Raw genomic sequence first — 10,511 nt, forward strand, 5'->3', positions numbered from 1 at the left:
AATTAATGCACTTAATTTTATTGGTTTCTATAATTCATCGCTTGTAAGCCGCACACAAAACTGTAAACGCTTTGTTCTGTGGTGGGTGGTGTTTTCGGGGATGTTTTGGGGTGTGAATGAGTGGAATAATTCTGATTGTTTCAAGGTCATTTTGGATGGAGTGAGATTTAAGTGATTTACGAATAGTGACATCTCCTTTGGCGGTCACTTTTTGCTCTGGCTCTCTGCCCTACCTCTGATGTATTCATAGGAGGGATACAGATAAGTGGGATCATATCCCATCCTTGGTGCATCTGTTTTGGCGGAACTTTCTCTAGAGTTTCTTCAGTCTCATTCCACTGTGTCTTCCCCCCCCCCCCCGCAAATCGCGCTTTGATTTTTGTCTCTGTCATTAAAAAACGGTTCAGCTGTCGTTGTCTCCTGGTAACTAAAATATTGGACACTCATCAACTACCGGCGGTGGAGGCGCCGAGCACATGTTGGACTCGAACTCGTGGCACACTTGTCGCTCATTAATAAGGGTTCCTCCCCGTTTCTACACAGCGCGATGTTCGCCCGCCGTCGGTGTCCATTATTTTTGCAGGTATGTACACACATACATACATACATACATATACCCGTGCTCGTACTTGTACGAGTAGAGACGTTGACCAGATCTCTGGATGCTGCCCACGCTCCTGAAGGTGAAGCTAGCGTCGCTGCTGGCGTTGGCGTAGCCATGGTGCTCTACTCAACTGTAAACATTCCAGCCAGCCGAGTGGCCGAGTGGGGGAAGCTTTCACTCAAGTTCAAGCTCAAGCAGGAGCTTTCGGCTGCCACAGCATACACAGGCCTGGCTCTGGGTTCGGGTCTGGATTCGTCTCCGTTCGTGCTACATGCTCCATGTGGATGCTGCGTGCTCATGGGTCCATGGCCGTGTGAAAAGCTGCGTTGAGCGCATTAATTCGTTAGGGTACAACCAGACAGGACGCACTTTCTCTCCGAGCTGCCGCGAGTCTGCCTTGCCTTGTGTCGTGTGTGTACCGTTTGAACCAACTGTTTTTGTGCAAAAATAAAGCCCAGCAGAATCAGACAGAAAGAGTACCCCATAAAAAAGGAAGACAGACAGACATATAGATACATATGTAGAATTATTGCTTAGAATAAAGTTTACAACTTTTACAAAGCACCAGCATCCAGAGCCCAGAATTAAACTCCAGTTTTACTCTCTGGCCATCCTCCCGCGCGTACCATTGTGTGTCTGTGTGTGTAAGTGTCCGCGTCTCTCTGCGTGTGTGTGTCCGTGTGCGTATCCCAAAACTCCAGCTCCAATAAAAAAATAAAGTGTGTGTGCATAAAAACAAAACAAACAACAAACAGCTGAAATTTAACTAAAACTCCATTAAAAAATAAACCGCTTAAAATCCAAGAACCAAGGTAAACAGAATTTCAAAAATTGTTGCTCCATCCTCAGCTTCTCCTCTACCTCTCTCTCGCTTTCCTTTCTCTTTTTTATCCCATTTAATTCCCTTGCTGCACTCGTTTTCTGATGCAACAGCTTACTTGTATGCTACGACTTTTCTCACTCAACATTTCGTGTAATTGTTGCGCTTTGACTTGCTGCCCGTGCAGCTCTCTGCATGCCCGCTCATACCCGTGCATGTTCTGATTGGGGGAATTGTTCGGTACTTTAATAATATTAATAAAATAATATCCCGTCCTGGTAACCGTGCAAATATTTAGTGTGATACATTTTTGTGAGAAAATTGATAAGAATATTTGTGTGCTGTTGATTTTCTTTGGGTTGAAAGTGCAAACGCCATGAGAAAATGAAGCAAAGCGAAAGTAAATTAATCTGTACATTTATGTACACGTATGAATTTACATATGTACTAAATATGTGTCAATGTAAAAGTTTGACAACATTTTGTATGTAGCTACAGATTGTTTTTGGTTTAAAATTCCATTAGGAACTATGGAAAACATTCGTTAGGTTTTTAGCAAATTAAATTTAAATTAAATAATTTCCACCTTTGTGAATACAAATCTTTGCGAGTAATTCATGTGGAAATAATTTGGTGTGTAACTCGATAGTTTTGTCTTACATTTAAAGCACAACTTTTAGTTCTAGCAAATAGCAAAATATTTCACAGCGACTTGTTTACACAGAAACATTTTGCGGATATCAAATTGCATGGATATCAAAATGTGTTTCGTTTGAACAAATGTGTGTTGATTTATTTGTTGTTTTTTTTGCTATCCCAGAATCTGTTTTCATTTGAATTTCTTACAAAATAATTGGCCCTAGAAAAGAGGTCGGAACTGGACTGAAATCTCTATAATTTAGAAACAAAAACATTTTTATTTTTATTTTCATTTGATTTTTGATGGAACATGATGGAAATGCAATTCAAAAAGAGTGAAATGAGTGATAAACTTGTGGCAAACCAAATAATTCGCAAGGGAAATGTGTACATAAATGAATGCAGCCATTTTCCACTCAAGATTTTCGGATCTGATCCGTCTTGCAGTTGGGATGTCAGTTACTTGGCTTATAAACTGTTGCTTCTGACATTTATCTGCACGAATCGAAGCAATTCTCCTTTGGCCGTCGTCCCTGGCGATTTTCTTCTTTTCCTCTTCGTTCCACTTGGATGCTTTATTTTTGGCTGCTATCCGAAAGTGCTTTGATTGATTGACTGATTTCAAAATTACAGCGCATTTTATGGCTCGTTTTCATGGCATTTTTAAACGCATATTAATGTTTTTCCAGCTGCATCTACAATCAGTGTGTGTTTCAGTGTCAGTGTGCGTGGGTGTTTTCCAATTGTTACTGCTGCTGCTGCTGCTGCTGCGATAAGTAAATTTTAATTATACTCTCAACTTTAATTGCCATTTCATTGTGCTCTGATTTTGTTCCACTGCGTTTTTCTGTAGTGTTTGTGGCTGTCCCCCATCTATTATACTCCCCTCCTACTGCCACACTTGCGGACACTGCCCTATCCTTGTGCAATTAACATTTGCACTGCTATCAATCAGTTGGCCAAAGAAAAACTTTTCTTTTAGTCTGTCCCTCTCTCCAAGGGAGGGAAAAAGACAACTTTTCGGCCAAACTAACAACTGGAGAAAGCAGCAGCCGCATGCACACACACTTCTGCCAAAAAAAAAAAAAAAAAACAAATAAAACATAGGGCCAACAACCAGAACGCGGCGTGCCTAAGTGGGCGTAAGTGGTCATGTAGCTGTGTGTGTGTGTGTGTGTGATGTGTTGCTGTATATGGACATATGTGTGTGAGTGAACGAAAATGAATGTGTGCGTGTGTGTGTGTGTGTGTACCGTGTTGAGTGGCAAGTTGTGTACACACGCAGATTTTTCATCAATCATTTTGCTTGACTACACCGCCTAGTTCACATTTTAGGAGACTTGTAGTTTAAAAAATTGGGCCGCAGAGAAGCCCCATCGATAGTTGCCTCGGGGATGGCGGAGGGGGCAGGTGGGTGAAATCTAGGATGTGGTGTGGAGAACATGGGCAAACATGAAAGCTCGGTAACACGAGACCCGGGAGAGAGTTCCAATGGCGCCTTAAGCGGACAGTTGCACAGATAGATGGATGCCGTGTGTTTTAAGACTTTAAGAGGGCATCTGAAGCTGAAGGTCGAAAATAAAACGTTCAGTGGATGGATGTGCTCAGAATGAAGGCTGAAAATTGAGCATCGAATGGTTTCACTTATCGAATAGAGTTAGGCGAGGTTTTAAAATAGATAGAAGGGCTGCTTCCCTTTACGAATAATGATTGGCGCTTCTATGAATATATTTTATGTGGCATTTAGTTGTAGAGACTAAGCTTACTTATCTTAACCAATTATCAATAAATATAAAGAATTAATTCCGCTGAATTTTTCGCATATTAAATAGCTTTATTTATTGATTTTGTTGCCTATGCCTGGGAGATAAATCTGTAAATAAATGAAATGTACAGCATATCAGATTCCGCTGCAGGTGCCACGCATGTTGTTTTTTCCTTTATACATTTTGCGTACAAAATTGTTTAAATTATTTAAATAAATGGAATTTTTGGTTTCTCTCTGCACATAAATAATTCGCTTTAGTCGATTGATAAATGAAATCTAGATTAAGCTTCATGACTCCCTTGAATCGAGTTAACTTATATCGATGGAACCAACTCCATATCGTACGCGTATTCCTTCCAATTGGAGCTGACCCATTGTGTAGCTCAAATGAAGAAAGCTTTTCTGATCCTTGCAGCTTATGTCTATATCCCTATTGTGTTGAGCAAAACGTCTTATTTTTATCCTGGTTGTCGCTGCTCGGGCTCCTGTTCCTGCTCTCTCAATTGTTCCCGATGCTCTCGACCTGCCTCAGGTTTTCTTTATGATGTTTCTGATTTCGAATGTTTTCGATGTTATTGTCCTTATCTGCTGTCCTTTCTATTTCACTTCTACCGCCACCCTCGCCCCCACATCCACATCCTGTCGATTCTGAGTGTCTGAGGAGTAGACATAATAAAGAACAAGAATGGAAAAGAATGTATGTGTGTGTGTGTGTGTGGGGAAAGGTATTGCTCTCACACACACCCATACAAATGGAGTCGTCGAAATTGCTCCACTTTCTCTCTGCCTCTGTGTGGGTGTATGTGTGTGTCTATCTGTCTGCGGGAGGCATTGAGGTATGGGGAGTACAAATCCAAAATACCAAAATCCCAAATCCCAACCCTCGTTGTAGTCATCAACCTGGCTCCACATGGCCACCCTTTCTGCCTCCCATCTTCTGCACCGAGAACTTGCACCAAAACACTTAAACATGAACACGTTTTCTGTGTGTGGGTGTGTATCTGTGTTCGTCCATTTTATTTGGGTTTGTGTGCGTCTACGCACAATATGTTTCGTCTTTAACCCAACCGAAAGCTTCGTTTTCATCAGTCTGCAGACCGAAGCAAGTGGAGTGGAGTGGAGAGCTTCACAGGAGGGGAGTCCTGCCTCTACTGCCTGTCTGCCTGTCTGCCTGGCTGCTGCCTGTTTCCTTTCCTTGTGAAAGTTTTAATGTGATTCTTTCGTATTAATTTCGACATCGTCATCGTTGCTCTGCCCTTACCTTCTCTCGTTTGCTCTCTCTCTCTCCGTGTTCTTCCTTTGGCATTTTCTATTTTTCCTCCCTACGCACTTTTTATTGCTCGTCTTACGTTTGCCTTCGCTTTCGTTTCATTTCGTTTCGTTTTCGTTTTCGTTTCTGTTTTATTTTAACAACATCTTCGTCGCCAGCATTGAATTTCTGTCGAGCTCGGCGCTTTTTTGCTCCACTCTGCCCAGCCCTGGCACTCACCCACTAAACTTGGCCCCTACCCATCCATGTCTCACACTCTGTTTCTGTCTCTCTCTCCCACTCTCCCTGTCTCTTTCTGCTGTGTGTGAGTGTGTAAAGTTTTTTGTTGCTTACTCTTTTATGCTCTCGTCATATGAAAACGCGACTTTGTTGCACTAAACGCAAGTTGGAAGATTTACAACTTTTTGGTTTAACATACAGCCAAGCGAAAGGGGTTGCAGAGAGAGGGGATCAAACTGTATAGACAGGTTGTGGTGGGGCCTGGAGAGGTCTGTGTTGAAGGCCACATTCAAGCAGACAACAAAAAAAGAAATAAAGGAATGCTACATGAAGCCCATGAGAGGCAATGCACCAGCAGGGAGTAGACTGGGAAGCGGCCATGATCCTTAAAAGAAAAGTTATTATGCATAAAATGGAATATAATCCACCCGTACACACAGGCAGTTTTTGTAGTTTTAGTAGTGGGACTAGGAGAATGGCTGTAAGTGTGTGCAGAATGTGGTGTCAGGAAATGCTGAGGGGGTCAGCAAATAGTTTATGAGCCTAGAAATGGTAGAGGGACCACCTGATACCCCGAAGGTGTAAACTTTCTAATGTTTCCAGCCACAAAATTCGGCTATTAAATGTGAGAGAAGTTTGCGGACAATTAAATGTGGGACCTAGATAAGAAATGAATATAATTTCACACTGAAATTAAATATTAAGTTTCCGCAAAAGTAGAGTGGCAGAATGTGGCTCCCCTCTTACGTACTTTCCCTACTTTGTTCAAGTTTGAATTGTTTTAATCTTAATTTTATAATGTTTGAAGGTTTCCTCCATCCCTCCTCATTCTCCATTCTCTGTGCTTCCATGGGTCCTCTTTGGCGGTCTCTTTCAATTGTTAAATAAAGGAAAGGAAAGTTTTTTTTAATTGCTCATTATGTTTGATTAAGGTGGCTGCACTTGCCGCAGTGCCCTGCCACAGAGATGCCCCAGCTACAGCAGTAAAGCTCATTTCGTTTCGCTTGGTTAACGTATTTTCATCAGAGACGTACATCAAAAGCATTTCTAATCAGGAAAAAGGAGAAACGCAGAAGGCGTGCAAACAAGTTGCAAGTTTATTTCTCAGCTTCTTTTTGTTTGTGTGTGCTCCCCGCCATTGTTATACTCCCATGTATTTGTGTGTATGTGTTTTTTTGGGTGGGGGAATTGGAGCACATGGCAGCAACAACAACAACAACAAGATGAGCAACAGAGACAGCGAGAAAAATCATTTGAAATCATGCCCCACTCATAAAACACTTAAAAGACAATTTTTCTGTCACTCTGGGAGGGAGGAGAAGCAGAGAACTTGTGGCCTAAACTCTCTCTGTCAGTTTAGGGTTAATTAAATAAATTCCTAAGCCACTTTTTCCCTTAAAAAAAAGAACGAACGAACGGCAGGCAACGCTCAAAATTGGTTATACATAAATATTTGTGGGAGTTTTTAGCAAGCTTTTCTCCCGCTTTTCCCTCTTTAATATGAGGAACACCAAACGCCAGCATCAATAAGCAGTATACAGGGTTTGCAACAATTGGCAGAAGTATATTTGGGCCTCTCAACCCCCCGCCCTGCGCTTTCAAGTGTAAACAGAGTTCCGTCGACTTCCCTGAGTCCCGTTTCCAAGCAGCACCCGACTCTCTCATCTCTCTCTCTCTCTCTCTCTCTCTGTACCTTTGAGTCAAAAAATGAGTAGCCCGAAGTTGCACTCAAACTTTCCATCAATGGGCGATGAGTCCTGTGGCACTGATAACAGCCACGCACACACACACATGCTCGCAGAATGAGGCACACACAGATAGAGCTGTTTAAAAAGATGTCCTAGTCACTGGTTAGTAGAGTGGGCAGACATCCACATCCTGTGAATGGTTAAAAAAAAACACACACACACAGGGCACACAGAATCCTAAGAGTAACAGCGCGGAAAACGTTTGATAACGCCGCGCGCACAAAAGCACAGAGAGCTCTCTCTCTCTCTCTCCCTTCACAGTGTCGTCTGTGTGGCTGTATGTGTGGTAGTAAATAAGCAAAAGGCAAAGACGGAAATAAGAAGGGCAGCAAGTGGACAAGACAATGAAATTGTCATAAATAACAACGTTGTCTACCAACAACACAGAGCAGCAGAGCAACACACACAGAAAAACATAAAGAGAAGTGTGAATTTGGATACCGAAGCGTACGATACCCTTGCCCATCTATTGCTTCTATTAACAGTTCTCCGATTGTTAATTACATTCTCTTTGCACCACATAGAAGGATCTTTGCACACTTTCCTTTCAATAGCCAGACCTTAGAAGCTCCTCTTGTGCTGCTTCCCCAACATCTACCGATAACGATTATACCCATAATTAAAGGGTATAGCGAGGACGGAAGCAACTATAACAAAGAAATCGCCAGTAGCTGAGTGACTGGGATTTTTTCTCCATTCTTCTTCATTCTTTTGCTTTTATTTTCGGGTGTCTCTTGATCAACTCTTTTTATCATTTTGCCCCCCAAAAGGCCGTCCCCAGTGTATTTACAGGGCCGTCAGGTGGATTACGTTTATGGATCGTTATAGTCTCTCGAATGAGAACAGACTTTCAACTTTAATGGAACCTCCTGGTCTTTGAATTATTCTCTAATTAATTCTATGGTTTATTGTTTTTTGTCCTTTAATAATTTATTTTACTGTGATTCTCTTTCTTTTGGTCTCTTTTGATCCCATGTTGGCCAATTTCCCCTTCCATCCATTGATAACTTATTGATTTATGAGAAAAGTTTTGAAAAAATAAAAGTGCAAAAAAAACTTTTAGTTTCGGGAATCACTTAAGGGACACTCCTCATTCGAATAGCTTCATTCGGGGCTGGCTCTCTGTACTCTGTACTTTCCCTTTCTTTTCCTATCTTTTTTATTCACTTCACTCTTTTTTTTTTGTCTGTGCTCTGTTGGATTTTGTTCTCTCATAACGGATACTCCAAATGGCTGCTGCGGCTGCTCTCTAAGTGACTTTAGTCAAACTTTTGTGCCCGCTACTGCTCCGTGGCGGCTATCATTCGGAATATGGAGTACTTTGTACATATATATCTAGTTATCAATGTGGGGGGTACGGAGAAACATTAAACTAATGTTTAGTTGGCATTCGTAACAGTTTTGCGATGGTTTCGACCCTCGAAACTTTGACCGTAAATTGTGGCACGTGATGGGTGTTGGGAATGGCGTCTCTGTAGAATGGTGTGGCATGGACACGGTTGGACTAGAACCGGGCGTGACCAAGCCAATTGTTATTTCTTATTGCTTCAGTGTTTCGCTTTCAGAATTGAATTTTTATGGTCTGTGACAGTTTTTGAGTGCGGGGCATGGGAAATGGATATATCCGTAAACGAAGTTGGGTCCATCGTTTCTGGAATTCAGGCTGGGAGAGAGTCTCCCCCTATCCAATTACCTTTTGTGTGGTCGCAGTGCAACAGGCAGAGGGAAAGAGATACAATTGTATCTGGGGAACAATGCTTAAGCCCCGGCTGATGATTGCCAATTCTTGCTTAGTAGCCAGTCTTTTGTTTTGTTGGCTGGCAAATCAATCAATGGAAAACTGGCAACTCCACTGACAGATTGATTGAGTCTCCTCCATCAGAGATACATCGATGAAATGACAGTCCAATTCGCCCCACTTTCCCTCTTCTCACTTAATATTCGAGTAAACATTTAACTATATAAATATTCGCACTTTCACTCACTCTATATCTTTCTCGTTCTCTCTTCCTGCCTCTCTCTTTTCTCGCATCCATAATACAGATAAAATCCAATTTCAATAAACGTTTTTCTTTGTTTTTTGCTCTCATTAAATACATGCAATATGCAAATATTTAAACAAAAAACCACACAGAAAAATGATTAAAAAAAGCAAATAAATAACGAACGAGAGGAAACCCACAGCCAACAACAATGTGTTCATAATTATTAAAGAATTAATTAAACCAAAAAAGAAAAGAGCAGAGTAAAGATTAAAGTTAAAAAGTAATTATGCTAAACAGAAACCCAAACCATCAGTATCTGTATCTGCATCTCCACATCTCTGCATCTGCATCTGCATCTGCACCCGCATCTGAATCTGTATCTCTGTCTTTGCTGCTGAATGCACAATGAGAAGAAGCCAAAAAGTATTAACACAAAATGGCAGCTCAAACTCAATTCATCATTCGATCAGCAAACCAAATTCAGCAGGCAAACTATCCAGCAATTCGATCATCAATTGCCACTGCCATTAATCCATCAGAAAACGACAAAAAAGAAAACTAAAAATTAAATTGCACGCAGCTAAAAATCCAACCAGCAACTAAACTAATTCAATATCTAATTAAAACAAATATTAAAAATTACCTAAACAGAAACACGAAGGCACAGAGGCAAAAGACGAGCCACACAAACAAACCAAACCAAAACAAAGCAAACCAAAACAAAGAGCAATTAAATCTTTCCATTAATTATGGAACATTCATCAACATTTCTGTTGTGTTTGTTCCATCCTCTAAACGAAAAGGTGGCCGAATGTTTCCAGCTGCTGTCATCAGAGGAACAACGCCGACTGGGAAAATCTACAACTAAATTTACAACAACAAATTCTACCAGCAGACCAACAACAACCAGAAAAGCGAACCAGAAGATACAGCATCCACGACAGCAGCAGCCTCAACTTCAGCTCTACAAAAAATTGCTGGGTAAGTGGAAACAACATGATATGGATAGCTTGGAAGGGAATGGGACAGTAGAGTGCAAGGAACGAGTCGAAACTAAATTCTCCATAAATGGAGCGAATTAGCACATGTTCAAATTTAATTTGCACACAATTTTCTGTCTAGTCAAGTCAAACACGAGTCGAATCAACGCAGGATACTCGTATGTAGGCAACACAGAAAAAAGAATGTAGAGTGTAGAGAAAGATTTATGACTCCTGGATAGCCATAACGAAGCGGGAATACCCTTTGCCCTTGCTGGAAAGTGCCCTGCGGGACAGGAAGCGGAAAGGAAAGCAAAGGAAAGGAAAGGAAAGACGAGGTCTAGGGAACACTCAACTAAAAGGAAACTGAAAAACAGAAAGAGAACTGCCAGAACGTAGTTAGGTAGGTGAGAGTCAGAGGAAGGAATGAAAACTGAAATAAAGAAGGCAAAAAAGTAGTAGGTTGCCTGATAAGGGC

Source organism: Drosophila guanche, unplaced genomic scaffold (assembly GCF_900245975.1).
Source record: "Drosophila guanche unplaced genomic scaffold, DGUA_6, whole genome shotgun sequence".
In the NCBI taxonomy this organism is placed as follows: domain Eukaryota; kingdom Metazoa; phylum Arthropoda; class Insecta; order Diptera; family Drosophilidae; genus Drosophila; species Drosophila guanche.